Source organism: Cololabis saira, chromosome 11 (assembly GCF_033807715.1).
Source record: "Cololabis saira isolate AMF1-May2022 chromosome 11, fColSai1.1, whole genome shotgun sequence".
Lineage (NCBI taxonomy): Eukaryota > Metazoa > Chordata > Actinopteri > Beloniformes > Belonidae > Cololabis > Cololabis saira.
In genome coordinates this window covers 23,781,842-23,790,680 of record NC_084597.1, presented here as the reverse complement: position 1 = coordinate 23,790,680, position 8,839 = coordinate 23,781,842, and positions in this window count along the sequence as shown.

Below are 8,839 nucleotides of genomic sequence, written 5' to 3'. Positions count from 1 at the left end.
GGAGGGCGCTGCGCGAAAGCGCTTCACTGTCTTCAACTGGTCTAATGCCGCGTTCCATTTACCTCGGAAATCGGAACTGGGAACTGTGAATGGCAGCCATCTAGGAATGGTAACTCTGGGGTGGTGAAGCTTCTCCCACTTTCCCAGTAGGAAATCCCACTTCGAGGGGCGTTGCAGTTGAAAATTCCGACTGGGAACTGGGAAATTCCGACTTCCGAGGACAAATGGAACGCGGCATTACATGTGCAAAAATACGGTCTTAATATTTTATTTGATTTGTTATTTACTGTTTAATTGTGTCTTGTCGCTTTTAATGTTGATGTAAAGCAATTAAAATTACCTTACGTTGAATTGTGCTATACAAATAAACTTGCCTTGCCTTTGACAAAGATATAAAGGTATAACATCCTACTTACTAATGCCGCGTTCCATTTGTCCTCGAAGTCGGAATTTCCCAGTTCTCAGTCGGAATTTTCAACTGGAACGCCCCTCGAAGTGGGATTTCCTACTGGGAAAGTGGGAGAAGCTTCACCACCCCCGAGTTACCATTCCTAGATGGCTGCCATTCCCAGTTCCCAGTTCCGATTTCCGAGGTAAATGGAACGCGGCATAAATATTATCCGTTTTTTTGTGTTTGTGTGTGTTTTTTGTTTTCTCTTGTACATTACTCATTTTTCTACATTTTATATTGCTATTTTTTATTATTTAGCTATATATTGGTTATTTCTATTTTAATTTTTTGTATAACGTTGAGCGTGTGTGTGTTTGGCTGCTGCACGATTGAATTTCTCCTCTGGGAGATCAATAAAGTGTTCTATTCTATTCTATTCTATTCTATTCTATTCTATTCTATTCTATTGAAAAGAGGTAAAATAATAAAAAGCACAAGTTGTTAAAAAGTAAGGGCAGTAGAGTCGAGCAGGTAAGTATTTAATTTAAGAGTACGCTTCAGTAAACAGTAATGTTTTTAGGCCTGATTTAAAGGATCTACAGTTGGAGCAGACCTCAGGTCTACAGGAAGTTTGTTCCACCGGTGAGGAGCAGAATAACTGAACGCTGCCTCACCTTGCTTGGTTCCTGTTCTTGGTAACTACAACAAACCAGATCCAGATGAACCTCAGGGGTCTGGGAGCTTCATAGGAACTAACAGATCAAGCATGTATTTTGGTCCAAGACCATTCAGGTCTTTGTAGACCAGCAGTAAGATTTTAAACTCTGTCCTTTAACTCACTGGAAGCCAGTGTAGTGATTTGATGACCGGTGTAATATGGTCCAGTTTCCTGGTGTTTGTAACGACTCTGGCGGCAGGATTCTGGATCAGCTGCAGCTGCCTGATTGATTTCTTGTTAAGGCCTGTAAAGATGCCATTGTAATAATCCAACCTACTGAAAATGAATGCATGAATAAGTTTTTCCATATCTTATCTCAGAAACTCCTTACTGTAATTCTAGCAATGTTTTTCAGGTGGTAATAGCCAGGTATCAATTCACCTAATCTGCCTCCCTTACTCATCCTCTCACTCGCTTATTTGTATTTCTCCACATTATGACCATTAACTGATGTGTGACCCAGGAAACAGCTCTCATCACAACAAGACGTGTGTGTGTGTGTGTGTGTGTGTGTGTGTGTGTGTGTGTGTGTGTGTGTGTGTGTGTGTGTGTGTGTGTGTGTGTGTGTGTGTGTGTGTGTGTGTGTGTGTGTGTGTGTGTGCCTCATCTTTTTACAGGCCATTACACTTCTTGTAACAGCACAATACAATGTTTAACAAAAGTAAATAGAATGATAATAATGTAAAGGTACTTTAAATTAGCTGAGTAGAGTAACAATAAATTATTATATTCTGACATTAACATATATTTGTAGGCTTTCAATATAATTTTATATCAATAATTTACGCTGAGAAAAACCTTAGAGTTTTACAGTAAAATACAAAGTATGCTAAATGCTATGATTTAGTTTTAGTGACACAGTTTCTTAAAATTTAGCTATGAAAAAGAAACAACCTCACTTGGAAATAGTGCAGTAAAAATCACAATAAGAAACATACAAATATTTAGGTAAATAGGTAAGATGGAATTGCAGTGACAGATAACAGATATAATAAATAAGGGGAAAATGTTAAAGCAGAATTCATCCTCTATACACGTACAACCAAGCGTGCACTCGCCTCTTTACGGATGATGTTGCATATTTGATACTCACCTTTATGAGACCACTGACAGGTCAGCGTGAAATGATTAACACAGTCATAAAGTACTTGGTTCAACTCCCAGCAGTTTCCATGTTCTGTTTGTGTTTGCATGAAGCTTCTCCTGGTTTTTCAGTCTCTCTCACGCTCCACAAACATACGTCAGGTTGACTGGTGACTCTAAACTGTGCATAGGACAGTTTAGTAGTTTTTCTTGTCGGAATAAAAAAAAAAGAATAAAACTGAACAGGGACTAATGCTGGTTGCCTATACTATTTTTGTTGTTGTTGTTTATAAGTAATTTAAGTTCATATTGTTATAGGGAAATGATGGTGTATTTTATAAACACTTACAGCTAAAGGCCTCAGACTCTCCTCTCCTGAAAGGGGGTTTGGTTCATCTCCTTCTTCCACAGCAAACATATACAGGAAATTATGCAGAAAATGTCGACGTGTGGCTCTATATGCTAATATGATGAAACAGACAAGATGCAATGGTTCTGAAATCAGGACTGCCAGATGTGATACACTAAAAGACAATCAAAGTTAAAAAGAATGTCTCACATAAACTCTCAGAGAGGCTTGTTCCTTGTCCTCTTTAATATGCATTAAGCTTACTTCATTATAAAATAAATTTAAATCAGCTGCTCCCCAAATGTGTATAACTTATACTATCTAATATGTAAAAATGAAGACAAAGAACATTTTAAGAATATTTGAAAAGTATCTTGACTGCTCATTGATTGATGTGCTGCAACCCACATGTATACATTCAAGCCAAATAGTCATTATTAGTACTAATTAGAAATGTATGTTCAGAGTACAAACATTAGACAATCTGCATTTAATCAATAACTAAGGTAAAATTACAAAAAGCTGGATGGGAAACCACAAATATACACTTAATAGCTGACAATCATTATTTATACAAAACACTGAAAACCATGGTAACTTCTAAGCCAATGAAATTGGCAAGCAATTTTAATGTTTAATTTGATCAACTCCTATCTTTAATTACACTTTTGAAATACAAAATTGTATTCTGCTTATAAAAGTTAGATTTTTATCAGTCAGAAAAGCAATTAAAGATATCTGGAATATTATTTTTACTTTTAGAAAACTTATTTTAAGATACAATTTTTTTTAATTACTTTTTCTGAGTTCCAAATGTAATTAACATATTTTTAAATCTTTAAAAATCATAAGTGGCGACATTAACATTTAACAGCTAGACTGGATATGTATTATTGATATCCGTAATTCAGTTATTTTACGATTCAAAAATAAAACACTTCAGATATCCACAAGGGAATTCTGCCTGTCCACAATCTTCATTTCAGATATATACGACTTAATTCTGCCAAAGACAAATGGCGTCACTTTTTCCCATTCGGGTGTACTGGGCTCTGAATTTCAGATATGAACCTCTCAGTTTTGGATAACAAGAAAGATCATTCTGCATATTTGTAATAAACTTCTTAATTTGAAAAACTCCTATATCCACGACTGAAATGTCATGTCATATTTTTCATTTAAGAAATTAGAATTACATTTCAAGCATTTGTACTATAATTTTGACTATAAAAATACTGAAAATGTTAATGTATAATTTCCATATTTTGCATTAGAAAAAAAATACTGGTGTATATATCTGGAGTCATGATTATGGCTAGAAACAATTGTATTACAGATATCCATGAATGTAATCTGTAAAAAAGTAGACAGGATGCAACTTTAACATAAAAAAAAACGTTTATTGATAAACACAATACATTGACATATCTATAAGTCTGTTGCAGCAGGTAAAATTATATTCCTACTAATCAAATTGCCATTGCAAATATTGAGAATTACAATTTGACTAGTCAGAGCTTAATTTTGACCAGTCTTGATGGTAATGTTCAAGTAAAACTATATTTCAGAATATCTAAACTTTATTTCTCCAATGTAACATTTTCTATTTCAAATATCTTAAATCATTTAATCCTCAAATCATAAGTGGCTATTTTAATATTTGTTAATTAATTTGTTAATTAGGTATTACTTATATCTGCAATTGAATAATTCCTATTCAAAAATAACACTTCAGATATCTATAAGGTAATTCTTCCTGTCCACAATCGTCATTTCAGATATCTACGTCCCATCATTCCTGGCGAGGTTTTCTGGGCATGTTCCACTGGGAAGAGACCCCAGGAAAGACCAAAGACACGCTCAATGGACAATGTCTTTAGGCTGGCCTGGGAACCCGTTGGGATCTCCCCAAATGAGCTGGATATAGTGGCCAGGGAAAGGAAAGTTTGGGCTACCCTGCTTAGGCTACTGCCCCCGCGACCTGACCTCAGACAAGCGGGGGGAAATGGATGGAGAAACTTCACAACTAAACACACATGGAGCAGCATGGTTTTAGACTTTGAACACCAATTTGACTATATTTGTCAGCAGAAAAGAAGAGGAAATATGTGACGTCACTGACTCGCTCAAGACAGTCTGTGTAAAATTTTAGTCAGGAAATAAGCAAGCGTTGCTGACATAAGATGGCCAGGTGGAGAAAGAATGAAGGTTATTTTGAGGTTGATGGATGTTTTTTCTAAACAATTTAGCCATGCCTTCAGAACTAGGGTCACCTGAAGCTTACTGTGCAGCTCACTATCATTTACTTTTTTCCAGATTCAAACATAAAAATTACGTCTGTACAATAGAAGCTCAACATTATTTGGCCACATTATCAGTCCCATCTTGCAAGTTTCGAGAGGACCCAGTTGGTGCCACACCTGGGCAAACACCTCGTGTTTTGAGCCATCAGTACTGTGTACTTTCATCAGATTGGCCTCATTATTGCTGTGTTGAGTTATTGTTTACTTTAACCTTTTGCAAGCTCATAAATGCTGCGAATACTAAATGTTATAAAAAGTAAATATATATTTGTCATATACAAAAAAAAAGAGTCAAATGCAAACATTTGGTGTGCTCCTTGTTTTTTCTTTGTCAGAAGAGGAGTCAGACCAACCATTGAGATCAGCAGAGAGCACATTGAATTTCAGCTTAAGAAAGGGTATACTATCAAAAACATGGGCAAAATACCAGGATACTCCTGATCATTCATCTATAAGAGATATTGGACATACCTGTGAGAAGAAGGCTGTCAGCAGTTGATGATAATAACTAGAACATTATGTCAGGTGTCTTCAAGGCCAATATCCTAAGTCTGGGAATGAGGTAAGAAGGAGTCTTAATCTTTACTGTAATAATTCATGACTATATGTCAGTTTCTTATAAGAATTATCATCTTCTCCTTTGCGAACATCTGCTTAACATGTGAGCCTTGCTACTTGCTGAGGGTGTGTTTGATACACGGTCCAGGGTGCGTGAGATTTTGGCAAGTATAACTCCTTCAGCTGCTGTATGGAGATGGACTCGGAGGTAGATCTACAAAGACAGGTAGATCAAACACACCATACCTGAACAAAGTAATGGGAATATGCACCTTCTCAGGTTTATTTTGAGGATTTTTATATTCATCATCTTTTTTAAAAAATCCAATCAGATTGAAAATTATGTTTATAATTGCAGGTTAAAAGTTACTGTCCATGCAGAAAATCAAACATTTTCTCAAGCAGTTTTTCCTTCTTTTTTTAAGCTTATCTTTATAGGTGGGGCTTTGTGATTCATGGTGCTATTGATGGACGCTCGCATCTGATTGCCAACTGCAATCACAGCACAGATTGTGCCACAAGTATTCTCGTTTCGTAAAGGCAGTGTGCCTCCGTGGACTACGTTCAAGAGTTGACATCTGACCATGGAGGAGAAAACATGCTTGTCGCTTTATTCGTGCATCTAGTTCAAGGACTTGAACATCAATGTTTCAAAATGGGAAAATCAATTCCTATTCAGAGAACCGAATATGCTTATAATGTGATGTTTTTTGCATGCCTTACAGTAGTTTCATCTAACTCTATATTGATAAGGAAGTCTAATGATGGTATATGCTTAAATCATTGATAAGGTGGGATTAGATGACTTTTTCCCACTCCTTTTCAGATGGGTAAATCAACTCATTATGTGTTGTGTTCTTTTTTATGTTTCGTACATTTACTCGTATGTATGTCCACTACGGTGTGATTACTTTTCAGTTTCTTACTTGTTGTGCGTTTTTTTTTTTTTTTTTACTTTTTGGATTAAACTACTACTACTATAGCGTACTGTATGGATTCTGAGGTTGTGAACCTGGATAATGAAGTCCATAGACTTTCATTGCACTTTTTTTTTATCTTCCTGAGATTCAAACCATGGAGCATTTTAAACAGTCTTGGACTCATCATTCATTGCGAACAGAGAACGATCGCACACCAACTCAACTCTGGAGAGAGGACAAGCACAAAAACATGACAGAAGAAAACACAGTTATCGACAATGTGTTAGGGGAAAATCCAAACAGCGAACAACACACTGATGCCATCCTCACTCAGCATGGATTTCAGATGCCAGCATTAGAGGAAGAAGAGTATCCAGCAGTTATTCTTGAGCCACTTCATCTGGGCCTCACTCAGGAACAACAGGCATCTGCGAACAATGGAATCCAGCACATTTCTGATTTACAGGTTTGATTCTCGCAAAAGGGCCTTCTTGGAGTTTGCATTTTCTCCCCGCGCTCCCCTCACAAAAACATGCAGCTATACACTGCCCCCATCTGGCCAGCGGGGGACAGATGAGGTGGGGAGGATCTGGCCAGAATAACATGATCCTTCCACATGCTGAGAAGCCTCATCCTGTCTGGTGAAAAGAAGCGGCCTGCTCACTCCTTGGACTTGGGCTCAGTGTAGGGCCCTCCTGGGGTTGGTAGAGAGAGCAATGCCCAGGATTGATACTTAAGTAGGAGCACTGGGTGAAAAAATGGGGGAAAAAAATCAGGATCATTTTATTTTTTAATCAAAAAAAAAACTGATATACATTTTTTTCCAGTGAGTTTTTTCAATGAAGTGTGAAACCCACTTCAGATATTTTCAACGTTATTCGCGTTTATATAAGAAATACTGTGTCAAACAGCATGTTGTTTCTGTGGTTTTGTCTATCTCATTGTCCGCATACATGAGAAAACATTACATTTTTATAACTCATTCAGAACCAGTGAGCTTTTTCCTTCTTTTCACAAACGTAAGTGTTGATATGCTTCTTTTACTACTAGCTCAAACTAATTTCACTTTTTTTTTAAAGATTTTGTGGCTCTAGTGGCCTTTATTCAAATGGTAGACAGGAAGGGGGTAGAGAAAGAGAATGGGGACGACATGCAGCAAAGCGCCGCAGGCTGGGACTCAAACCTGCAACCGCTGCAGGAGGACAGTAGCCTCAGTACATGGGCCACTTGCTTTACTACTAATTTCACTCGAACTTGTTACTAACCTTCATTATGTTTTCACATTTTAGTGTAGTGAAATTCATCTGTTCTATGAGAAATATATGAATAAAACTGTTTGAAATTGATTATATTATTATAAGTAACCCTTATTATAATGAACTTCTAAAGACTTGACACCATTGCCAAAAAAAGATTTTACATTTTTCTCTACATCATTGTGTAAAGTCCTGATCAATTACAAAAAATCCCAAGCCTTTTAAGGTCTTGACTCTGGGATGGCTGTCCTTTGTGGTAAATTAGTGCCTCATGCTCTTCAAATGACTCAATTTCTGCCCCACAATTCGGATGATGTCGTCCTGGAATATGCTAGAAAAGGGAAAAAAATGATTTGATAGGAATAGGAAAAACAGCTCATTCAATATAATAAGGTAATCGTGTTCTTTTCATCTGATACATATCACTGCTGAACCTTTCCACTGTGAGGCTCCTACTGTACCTATTAGATCTATCCAGGTTTTTTTTTTTCCCCTGGCCAAGAGAGTGTCTACAGATGAAAGGCTACACATCCTGCAGTCTATCGTCTGTCAGACTGCTCAGCTTACGGTGAGTTATGCCCCACCATCCTATGAAAGAAAATTAGGCCATATGACTTGTAAATTGTTCCATGTTTCAGCTTCATATACATATACATATACACATATATATACATATATATATATATATATATATATATATATATATATATATATATATATATATATATACTTGACTTCCTGTTTTACTTTGAAGGTATGTCTTTGTCTTGTTTTCTGATTGTTTCTTTGGCCTTATCTCCCTTATTATTTGCACCTGTGTCTCATCGGTCCATGTGAGTTTATCTCGTCCTGTTAGCCCTGTCTCTATATATTATCTTGTCTTACTCTTCCTCCCTGCTGGTCGGGCTGTGAGTTTTCCTGGCTTTGCAGTTCCTCCAAGTCTGTGCTTTTGGATGTCTTCTTCTTGGTCTGAACTTTTTCCTGAAGGAGGAGGTATTTAGTTTATTTTGGACTGCTATATGTGAAGCCTTTTTGTTTGATTAAAACACTATAGTTCATACTCCTACCAACTTCATCTCCTGCATTTGGGTCCTACAACCAAAATCCTTACAGTTATATGTGCAATTTGTAACTCCTTTAGACGGCGTACATAACAGTCCTTTACCCTGTATGAACTAATTCTTAAGGCCAAGTATGTAAAAGAATATTAATCCATTAAGGCCTCTTAAGGCTACCTAAAACACGTTTTAGACAGCATACT